Consider the following 12451-nt stretch of genomic DNA (forward strand, 5'->3'; position numbering starts at 1 on the left):
CCGGGCCTCGGGGGTTGGTAGCTAATCACACTAACCACTACACCACAGAGGCGGACCAGGCAATCGCACAACGGACTTAAATGCGTTTTGGTGTAGCGGAGAAAATATACAACAAGAGACCGAGTTCATATCCACAATTCTATGATTTTCATTGTCCGGATCCATGGCAAAATGGTTAGCGTGCTGACCTTTGGTCACAGGGGTCCCGGGTTCGATTCCAGGTAGGGTCGGGAATTTTAACCACAATTGTTTAATTTCGCTGACAAGGGGATTGGGTGTATGTGTCGTCATCATCATCATTTCATTTTCACCACGATGTGCAGGTCGCCTACGGTTGTCAAATCAAAAGACCTGCACCTGGCGAGCCGAACATGTCCTTGGACACTGTTGGCATTAAAAGCCGTAGGTAGGCTTACGCCATTTCATGTATGATTGTCATTGTAGTGGAGAAAATGTACTTGCTGGTTTCATATTTAGAAGAAAGGCAAAACTTGTTGCTTGCGCTTGGTCCTAAAGGTTATCCATTCGCGAAAAAGAAGACGACGAAGGCTACACCTTTTCATTGGAGCTCCGGTGAAGCTTATTCGTCTAGTAACGTCATTCCACGCCTTTTCTCCACTGACACCTTGAAACTTACCACTTAGTCGAGCATCTCGCCTCCTTACTCCCAGATCCTCAATTTCAACAATTTTGTAACACTACTCTTTTGTCGGAAATCACTCAGAACAAATCGTTCTGCTTTCCTTTGCATCTTTTCCAGTTCTTGTATCAAGTAGTCCTTATGTAGGTCACATACACTGGAGCCATACTCTATTCGGGGTCTTACCAGAGACCTACACACCCTCTCTGTTACATATTTACTACAACCCCTAAATATTCTCATAACCATGTGAAGAGATCTGTAACCTTTCTCGTTAATATGATTACCCCAATGAAGAACATTCCTTATATTAACACTTAGCTACTTACATTGTTCTCCATGAGGTAGGATACTATCACAGCATCAACATAGTAATTAAAACTGAGGGGACTTTTCCTCTTGGTGAAACTTACAACCTGACTGTTCATCCCATTTGCCATCATACCAGTGTCGCTGTCCATCTCACAACACTGTGTAGGTCCCCCTGGACTCGCTCACAACCCTGCAACTCGTTTACTACTCCACCATCATCCACAAATGTGATTCTAGTTCTTTACTCATACAATTTATATATAAGGAAATATAATGGTCCGATTACACTCCCCTGCGGAACCCCCGTATTAATCATTACAGGATCAGATAACACTTCACCTACTCTAATTATATGGGTTCCGCTTTCTAGAAATTCAAGCACTCTTTTGTCTAGTTCAGTAGCCCTCATGATCTGCCCTATAAAGAGCCTGGAATATGTCAATAGCGATACAGTCCATTTGACCTCCTGAATTTAAAATATCTGCTATACCTTGTCGGAATCCTGTAAGTTGAGCCTCACAGGAATAACCTTTCCTAAACCCGAACTGCCTTCTATCAAACCAGTTAGTAATTTAGGTTTTTCCTTTTTTTCACCCTTAGACCACTTGCATGTTGCCTAATAAAATAAATCGCTGTCAGCATTGTCTGATCATCTGTCATTGTTCGGAAGTAGATCTGAAATTATTTGTATGTGATTCCATCCCTGCACGCCTTGTAAATAATAACATACAGACACAAAAAGTCCCTTGTCTTTCATTCGAGGGTCTGCGCGAAAGACAGAATGCCACGTTTGTTTCAAGCGGCTTTGAACTTGAGAATGCCAAGCAACATCAAACGCAGCGCAACCGAGAGATGGCAGTAAAGTCGACTTGTTTTACTTCTTTTTTCCCTCCGCGTGTTCTCTCTCTTTCTACCGCCAGTCTCTCTCTCTCTCTCTCTCCCTCCTCGTCACTCTTCTGAACCCTTGTCATCTCGTCTTTCTCTCTACTAGCGGCACGGAGCGGCGACTTCTCTGTGTGGTTCGTTTTTTGCGATAACTTCCTGTCGACACTGATTCATGGAACTTCTACCAAGAGGCGTGTCTTTTACAAGACCCAAGTCCCGCCCATAATCATTTATATACTCCGGTGCAGTGAAAAATGGAGGCGTGGGCTTGTACAATCTAATTGTATTGAACAATCAAAACAGCAGTTTTGCAAATGATAATGAGGTCATTAAAAGTTTCGTTCCTCCTTCTCGGGGTCTTTATTATTGTATTATTATCGTACGTGCTAAAGTGATTTATTTGTCTAGTGCTGAAACAGAGCTTGAGATTGGTCGATACCGTGTCGACATTGTTATACGTACTCAAAAGACGCCGTGCCTTGTGTTGGATGGAAGTACCGTAAAATCTAATGAAAGCGATATTAATTCATGCTCAAGAACAGCTTGTTACAAAGAAGAGAAGAATTGAAAGGATTACAATGTAAGATAATAGCCGGTCTGCCACAATGAGTTTATGTAATCATATAAGTTATAGCAGTAGAAAGGAAAGTATAGAGCTATTAGAAGGCACAGAGATTATCATTTTCGACTGCCGTAAATTAGATACTTTTACTAAAACATCCGTCGAGTTTTAAGGATAAAATAGGAAGATTTTAAGGGATTTAATCGTTATCCATCGCAGAGGATAGTGCAAAATTCGAACTCCACTGTCGGAAGCTCTTAAGATAGCTTTCTATTCTTTATCAATTTCACACCAGGCAAATGCTGTGGCTGTACCTTAAAAATCCTTCAGGAGACAACTCATTGTGGAAAACATCCGAGGGATATAAGCTAGGAATTTTAGGTTAATAAAATATAATAAAGTATGAGAATATATTCTTTCTTTATTCCTAAAAATTGCAATCCTTTTCTTAATCATTGTTATGCGGTCGATTAGATTATCAGTTTGCCTTTTTCTACCACTACGAGCGCTAATGAGAGTCGATGCATTGTTTCACTTAAGCACCACTGCGAGTGCTAATGTGAGTCAATGCATTGTTTCACTTAAGCACCACTGCGAGCGCTAATGTGAGTCAGTGCATTGTTTCACTTAAGCACAACTACGAGCACTAATGTGAGTCAATGCATTGTTTCACTTAAGCACCACTACGAGCGCTAATATGAGTCAATGCATTGTTTCACTTAAGCACCACTACGAGCGCTAATGTGAGTCAATGCATTGTTTCACTTAAGCGCCACTACGAGCCCTAATGTGAATCAATGCATTGTTTCACTTGAGCTCCACTACGAGTGCTAATGTGAGTCAAATCAGAGTTTCAATTAAGCCCTTATAACTACATTCGGCGTGGACATTTTTCAAAAAATCAAAATAAAGAACGCTTGAGGGTATTGAACCAAGGAACACATTGCACAAAGAATTATGAAAATAAGTTAATTTGACTAGGATTTGAATAAAAAGAAAATGAGTAAAGAAACGACCGATTTTAGGCTGTTTTTCCGAAACTGGATTAACGCTAGAATTTATTTTCGATTTTTTTATTTTTTTATTTTTTAAGTTTGACAGAGCTGTCTAAGACTCACAGTTTGAAACTCTTCCGGGCCCTTTAGCCCTTCAATGTTCAGCACAATTGAAGAAATTGTTTAATTTTACCTCTACCTTGTCTACTAAGAAGTGTTTTCAACAGTAATAAGGCCACGGACGCTTTCTTCCCATTCCTAGCACTTCTCTATCCCATCGTCGCTATAAGACCTATCTGTGTCGGTGCGATGTAGAGCTAATTGTAAGGATAAAGCGGGAAAATTTTGCCAGTAAAAATGGATTAAATTATTATCCACCGCAGAGGATAGTGAAACATATGTTTATTATTATAGAAGTTTTTAAATGCAGTCAAACAATATTCTTTATTGCTAATGATTATTCCTCCAATCCCGAGAAATGCAAATCTAGATGTAGGCCTACGCAATGCATAGCAAGATGAAGGAAATATGCTAGGTTCAATAAATAAATAAATAAATAAAATAAATAAATAAATAAATAATAGGAAGACAATAAACAGAATTACGGCATTCCGAGATCAACCAAGATCACACGAATAGGAAACGGATTGCGGCAACACCTGGTCGCAAGAACGTAAAGAAGCCCGCTGCGAAGAGATGAAAAAACACATGTTTGACGGAAAGAAGAAGAATCAGAAACGGAAACAATATATAAACAAACAAACAAATAAATAAATAAATAAATAAATAAATAAATAAATAAATAAATAAATAAATAAATAAATCTACATCCTAATGTTATTGTTATAAAGAATAGATATTACATTTATTCCGTAGGCCGTAACTGCAAATTAACCCATCTCTGAGAAATGCAGGCTATTATAAATAGAACAATATTCAGCGGTAAATAAGTTCGAAGTATAAAGAAATAATTCCGTTTTTCTTCGTTCCTGTTAAGCTCTGCGGTTCGGATGTATATTACAGTATACCAATATTTGAACAACCACAATTTATTATTATTATTATTATTATTATTATTATTATTATTATTATTTAATCTCCAAAGCGCTGTGAACCCTATTTAACCATAAGGTATGTTAAGGTTGTAGTTTATACAAAATATACAATTTATCTGATAAAATTCAATACATAAACAACAAAATAGACATGAACAGAAAACAACTAATAAGCAGACAATATCAAATTATGTATGTTTAAATACATAATCAATCCGGACCGACGTATCTTGTTATATGAAGCAGGAGAAGCAGTATTAAAATTATTGCCAGAAAAGTCAAAATATAATTTTCTGTATTCAATACATTCCACAATTGGAAAACTGCAATGAATCTAAAAGGAATTAGAGGAGAGGTAGATATATTTCAGCACTAGAGTTATTGCTCCTTACTGAAGACTACATACGTTTCATTTCGTATCTTCACTGCATTTTGTAAAAAGTCATATTTTTCAGAGTGTAAGCCGAAAATGGGGATGTCATTCACGAAAGACTATTTCAACAGATTTTTTTAGGAAGCGTATAATCAAACATAGTGTCTTCTTACTATTGAAGGTTCGAGCTATTATAACCAGGGCCAGGAGTTTGATGACCTAAAATATAATCTAATGATCTGTACAATGACAGCAAGAGTCCAGTAAAAATGATCCGAAAACTTAAACAAATGACAAAAATGTTAAATGAAATTTCACAATCAGTTTACGGATCAGTTTGGTAAAGGCTATATTTATGTTATAGACATTATAATAACCTTTTAGGCTCTTGTCATGTCAAAAAATAACTTTGCTCTGCGTCTTCAGAAGAAAATCTCCGTGGTTTCCCATTTTCACACCAGGCAAATGCTGGGGCTGTACCTTAATTAAGGCCACGGCCGCTTCCTTCCAACTCCTAGGCCTTTCCTATCCCGTCGTCGCCATAAGACCTATCTGTGTCGGTGCGACGTAAAGCCCCTAGCAAAAACAAAAAAAAAAAAAAAAAAAAAAAAGAAAATCTCGACTGTTCACGAGGAATATTTTTCGAATTGGAGGTGTCTCTCCTGGAATGTGGACATTTCCAAGAAACAAGGGGTGAACAAAGTTTCTTTAGTCACCAGATTGACAAAGCGTTGTGAATATTCTCAAGACTCCGTATTCATCCTTACTTAAAGTTGCGATAATATTCCAATACCACACGCGAAAATGCTTCAAAATTTAAGAAAATTACTCTAAAAGTATAAAATAGTCTAGTTAATTCCGAATAATGAAGTATAATTTTTAGGAAAATGACTTTAATTTTTAGATCATGGCAAAAAATGACGTAATAAATTAGCATTTCTAAAATGTGGGGAATATGATCATGATTTCTGTACAAGTTAACAATGTCTATTGTGAACCAATTAAAAGATGACATGTCATCAAAATCGAAGCCCTTATTATCAGTGTAGTTAGTAGTGGCGAGGGGGGGGGGGTTATTAATGGCCTAAATTATATAATCTGACAGTGGATAATATGGCGGATAGAAATTCAGTTATTGTGTTTAAATGCCTTAGCCTACACAAAAACGCACGTGGAATGAGTGTCCTTACTGGGTTGTTGTTAAAAGTAAAAACAGATACCTCTCCCCAAATTCCATGGTGCAACAGCCCCGAAAGGCCATGGCCTACCAAGCGACTGCTGCTCAACCCGAAGGCCTGGTCGGCACGACGAATCCTCTCGCCGTTATTCTTGGCTTTCTAGACCGGGGTCGCTATCTCACCGTCAAACAGCTCCTCAATTGCAATAACGTAGGCTGAGTGGACCTCGAACCAGCTCTAAGATTCAGGTCAAAATCCCTGATCTCGCTGGGAATCGAACCCGAGGCCTCCGATAAGAGGCAGACACGCTACCCCTACACCGCGGGGCAGTCCAAAAACAAATACAAAATGAAAACAAATAAAATACAGACAAGGAATAATAATAATAATAATAATAATAATAATAATAATAATAATAATAATAATAATAATAATAATAATAATAAGACGAAGACAGCGACCGGGCGAGTTGGCCGTGCGGTTAGAGGCGCGCACCTGTGAGATTGCATACGGGAGATAGTGTTTCGAACCCCACTGTCTACAGCCCTGATAATGGTTTCCCATTTTCTTTAATTAAAGCAACGGCCGCTTCCTTCCCACTCCTAGCCCTGTCCTATCCCATCCTCGCCATAAGACCTGTCTGTGTCAGTTCCTACTATGAATATACAGGAATTGAGACACAGACAGAACTAAAACAATAAGTGACAATAATAAATGCTTGAAGGAGCAGCGATTATGATAAAAACAACAGTGCCTATAACGTATGAATTTATCAAATAGAAATACAAGCCTTAAAATTGTTATTATTGACGTTGTGTGATTCTTAAAATAAATGCATAATAATAATTTCGATGAGGGTTGGCGGCATCTGCCATGTGTAGGTAACTGCAGTGATATGTGTGGTGTGATAGTTGCAGAGTGTTGGATACAGCACAAACACTCAGACCCGGCCAGGAATTGAACCCGGGACCCTCTGAACCGAACGCCAGTACGCTGACCACTCAGCCAACGAGTCGGACAATAAATGCATTCCTGCAGCTAATTGTTGTTTGTTTCCGTTAGGGTCCACGTTAAGCATAATTCATTTCTTGTTCTTGTTCTTCTTCTTCTTCTTCTTCTTCTTCTTCTTCTTCTTTCGATCAGCCCAGCTTTTCTTCATTCTTAGTGAATAGACTTCCTATCGTTCTTGCGACCAAGTGTTGCCGGTCCGTTTCCTATTCGTGTGATCTTGGTTGATCGTTTGATTTCGGAATCCAGTAATTTTGTTGATGGTCTTCCTATAATAATGTCTGTTATATATTACATCCTGTGGCATGTTCTTTTCCTCCTCCTTTACTCCTTTAAGCCATTTCATTTGTCTTCCTACTCTCCATATACGCTATTCCAGAATTCTCTTAGCTTTTCTCTCTTTTGATGTGTCCGTAGAAACAAAATATTTGCTTTTTAAATATGATTTTCTCTACCTTTTCTGTAAAATTGGTCGCAGTCAAAATCGTTGTCCCACCGGGCGAGTTGGCCGTGCGCGTAGAGGCGTGCGGCTGTGAGCTTGCATCCGGGAGATAGTAGGTTCGAATCCCACTATCGGCAGCCCTGAAGATGGTTTTCCGTGGTTTCCCATTTTCACACCAGGCAAATGCTGGGGCTGTACCTTAATTAAGGCCACGGCCGCTTCCTTCCAACTCCTAGGCTTTCCTATCCCATCGTCGCCATAAGACCTATCTGTGTCGGTGCGACGTAAAGCCCCTAGCAAAAAAAAAAAAAAAAGAAAAAATTTGCTGTCCCACTTTTCTAGGCCGTAGTATTTTCCTCAACATTTTTCTCTTTAGCCCTTCCTGTTCATTGAAATGCATTCGATCCCATACAAATTTTCTGGCTTTATTACAGTCTTGTAATCTTTCTTTCTTTATTCGAATCAGAAGTACAATAGAATAATATTACATTTAAAAGAAACAAACTATATACACAAATATATACAAGTAAAAGGTCTACAACAATATATGTCATACAGATTCGGCCCAAAATGTGGCCACTTCAAGGGCATTTGGATTAGCCAGCACCAAGTCTTCCACTGTGCAGTTTGATGGACACAAGGGACAACATAGCAGGTGTTCAGTTGTCTCAAGTTCACCACAGTCACAAAAGGCCGTATCGATGGGGAAGTTCCATTTCTGTAGAGTCGCTCTGGTTCTACCCACTCCAGATCTAAGTCTGTTTAAGGACCTCCATGTCAACCAGTCCTCGGTGTGACCGGGAGGCAACACTTCCCGTGGTTCCATCCTTTTCAAAAGGCCAGGGGTCTTTTGTTTCCATTTGGTAATCCTGGCTTTGTCCGATGATCCTTCCAGGTGTTCTGAAGATGTTAAAAATGGTTTCCTGGACTTCAATCTTCGTTGGGCAGGTTGGTATCCAAAGAGTGGATGTGAAGGCATTAAATTATTTTTAAGCCTTTCGTTTTAGCAGCAACCTCTCTCCTGACGTCACAAGGAGCAATGCCGGCAAGGTAATTGATTTTCTCGTGAGGAGTTAGCTTCAGGACACCAGTAATTATTCTGCAGCTTTCATTGAGTGCCACATCAATCTGTTTTGCGTGGACAGATTTGTACCACGCTGGACAGACATATTCACCGGCGGAGTAACATAAGGCTAGTGCACTAGTCTTGTAATTATATAATATAGCATTGTTCTTATTCATCTTACTTCGTTATGCCCATTCAAGGAACGCGTTTGAAATTGTTCATTGGCCTGTTTGTTTTCGCCTTCTTATCCTCCCAAAACCTCTTCAAGAATGCACTGTTTCATCTCGCGTTCTGTGGACCACTTCCTACTAGTTTTCATTTTTAAATTTCTTGACGAATTTGTGCTTGGCTACTATTGTACTAAAGGCTCCATGATCTTCTTTGATGTCCGCGATATTCATTTCGTGGAAGTCCGCCTTATTTTATTTTTTTATTTTGACCTTCTTTGATTTGATCACCTTGAATCATATTTTGGTGAGTCTTTCGCTGTCCATTATATCGATATGTCCGTAGAATTTCAGGCGTCTCTTGCGTACGGCATCAGTGAACCTGTCCGTTAATGAGTAGAGCTCCGCTGTTCTTCTCTTAATCAGCATTCCATTTTCTTTCGTGGGACCGTAAATTTTCTGGAGAATTTTCCTTTCTTGCTTTTTTCAATTTCTGTAATTTTAGTGACCTCCAAGGGATATGATTTCTTCTTCTTCTTCTTCTTATTATTATTATTGTAGAATCTCACAAAATCGATCTAATGTGGATCGAAAGAGTATCGAGTTACGCAAATGTCGAATTTTACGGAGGTGTGAAATTTTTATTAATAACATTAAAAAAGGAACGACTTTTACTCGTAACATTATTATGCAGACCTAAAGAAAAAATAAAACCTAATCTAAAACATTTCATTTAAAAATAAAATTATGTGTACATTATTTTTTTTTCCTTTTTGCTGATGAAGGTTTGTCTCTAGTGGCACAATTTCCTTCTTCTGGCGGCTTTGTCATGTAGATATCAGATATCGGAGGAGTAAAGGAACTTATCTATAGCAGAACGTATCTTGCTCAGCGAAATAATGCAGCATTCCTTCAGAGGCCTTCAATCCTATCCTCTGATCATCTTTATCTTTCTTTTCCATCTCCACCACTCCTGTAAACTACTTCACTGTAGCTTCGTAATTGACCATTTTCACCCCGTCCCATCCACTCTTCAACATCACAATTCACTTCCCGGTGGAAATTCCGATCCATAAAATGACCGGCGAAAATAGAAACGATGAGTGATGAGTGATTGATATGACCTTTGAAAGGTGCTAGCTATGCAGGGGTAGGTAGAAATTTCTCGGTACAAGTCACTTATGACCTGGAAAATCATTATTTATTACGGCATGTTCCAAAAACTACTGCCCTAATAATCATATCCCTCTACCCGTGTTAATACAGATTAATTTCATGATACTGTATATCCGCTATGGACAAAAAGGAAAAGGATCTTCTGGAGATGTCCAGTTTTACGCAATATCGAGTCTGAGGGACACTTCCGTTTTATTATTATTATTATTATTATTATTATTATTATTATTATTATTATTATTATTATTTTATATCGGTATGCCCTACTCAGGAGCACGGTTGAACTTGCTTAGCTGATGTGCTGGCCTTGTTTTCCTCCCAAATTCTCTTCATCCTCTCGCTGAGCTTCTTCCTTCGTTCTTCTGTCCAAGTTAGCCTATAGTAGCTCTGGTGTTGAGGTTGTCTTCAAAGTGGTGATTGTCGATTTTGGTTCTGAATTTACATCTGTCCTGTACAATGTCTTCTGAGATGTTGATTTCCTGGAGATCTGTTTCAATTTCACGAAGCCAGCTGTTCTTGGTTTTAGACGAAAGGGCCAGGTTGAAAATTCTTTTAGTTAGCCTGTTGGTGTTCATTCTGATAATGTGTCCATAAAATTTCAATCGTCTTTTCCGAAAAGTGTGAGAAAATTTTTCAGAATGACAATATATCTACTGGGATGATTTTTTTCTCCATATTCCATCTATTATTATTATTATTATTATTATTATTAGTAGTAGTAGTAGTAGTAGTAGTAGTAGTAGTAGTAGTAGTAGTAGTAGTAGTAGTTTTGTTTCAATCACCTATGGGTTGCTATTACATAACTTCCCTCATTTTCTAAAGTTCTCCCTTTTCTCTTTCGCCAGTACTCCTTCATTCCTTAGTAGTAGTACTTACACTATTGGGGGGAGTTTTAAGGCCGGATGTTTTTTCCTGGCACCAGATGATTTTGAAGTGTAGCCGCTGCGTTCAAACTTTCGTCGCCAATACTGTGGCATAACGATCACAACAATAACAATAGTTCACGAGACTTCGCTCTTTTATTATTAGTTTATTTGTTAAGTAAGTAAATTCATTCTTGGATTCTATTTATTGTACTTTAATTTGAACAATTTTAATTTATTTATTTATTTTAGATTGTAAATACAGTTTGGTTAAGTGTAAAAGGAGTCCCAGGGCCGTAACTTTTTTTTTTTTGCTAGTTGCTTTACGTCGCACCGACACAGATAGGTCTTATGGCGACGAGGGCCGTAACTTCACCACTAAACAAATAAATAAATAAATAAATAAATAAATAAATAAATAAATAAATAAATAAATAAATAAATAAATAAATAAATAAATAAATAAATAAATAAATTATCTGCAACCACTTATGAAGGAAAAGCTGAATGCAATTAGTTATAAATAATTTTAATTATCTACAGTGTAGTTAAGTTAGTCCACTTCCTTATTTCACTTCCGTTAGCTGTCTTTGTTTTTCTTCTCTCGATTTGCTTTATTTTGAATAGATTGTTTATTCCGCTTTTACCATAATTGGAGACTGCTTTAACTGACAAAGGCTGCAATAGAATTACATTGAATTGTAATCTGAATTTAAAAGAAGGAAGCCTCCGTTCCTCAGGCAATAGTGCGCCATCCTCTCACCGCTAGGTTCAGCGGATCCATTCCCGGTCACTCCATGTGAGATTTGTGCTGGACAAAGCGGAGGCAGAACAGGTTTTTCTCCGGGTATTCCGATTTTTCCTGCTATATTTCATTCCTGCAACACTCTCCAACATCATTTCATTTCATGTCGCTCACTAATCATTGCCCCAGAAGAGTGCGACAGGCCTCGGCAGCCGACAAATTCCTATCATCGCCGCTAGATGGGGCTTCATTCATTCCATTCCTGACCCGATAGAATGACTGGGAATAGGCTGTGGATTTTCATTTTCATTTAAAAGAAGCACAAAGAATGGAGAACTTACCGTTCAAATATGATAGTCTATGCTTAACATAATTTATTGACTTCATTATGAATTCCTCAGGCCGAAACTCGAATACGGGAGCGTGATGGAAAATGCATGCGTATGAACTAGAAAGGGTGCAAAAGAAATACTTTACCGAGTGAGTTGGCTGTGCGATCAGGGAGGCGCAGCTGTGAGCTTGCAGCCGGGAGATAGTGGGTTCGAAACCCACTGTCGGCAGCCCTGAAGATGGTTTTCTGTGGTTTCCCATTTTCACACCAGGCAAATGCCGGGGCTGTAGTTTAATTAAGGCCACGGCCGCTTCCTTCCCATTCTTAAGCCTTTCCTATCCCATCGTCTCCATAAGACCAGTCTGTGTCGGTGCGACGTAAAGCAAATAGAAAAAAACAAAACAAGAATACATGAAATATTTACGTTTTAAAAGAAAATCCTGATATCCACTCAGGACTACGTACAACTAGCTAATGACGAATTTAGAAAAGGATAGTTTTAGAAGAACGAAGGCAGAATGATGCGGTAAATTTTAATTTCAAAATAGTAAACAGGTAAATTAATAATCCTCATTTCCTTTCCCTCCTGAATTTCTATGTCCCAAATTCACCAATTAATTTGACAATTCTAAGTCAAAATGTTAGAATATCTG

Source organism: Anabrus simplex, chromosome 12 (assembly GCF_040414725.1).
Source record: "Anabrus simplex isolate iqAnaSimp1 chromosome 12, ASM4041472v1, whole genome shotgun sequence".
In the NCBI taxonomy this organism is placed as follows: Eukaryota; Metazoa; Arthropoda; class Insecta; order Orthoptera; family Tettigoniidae; genus Anabrus; species Anabrus simplex.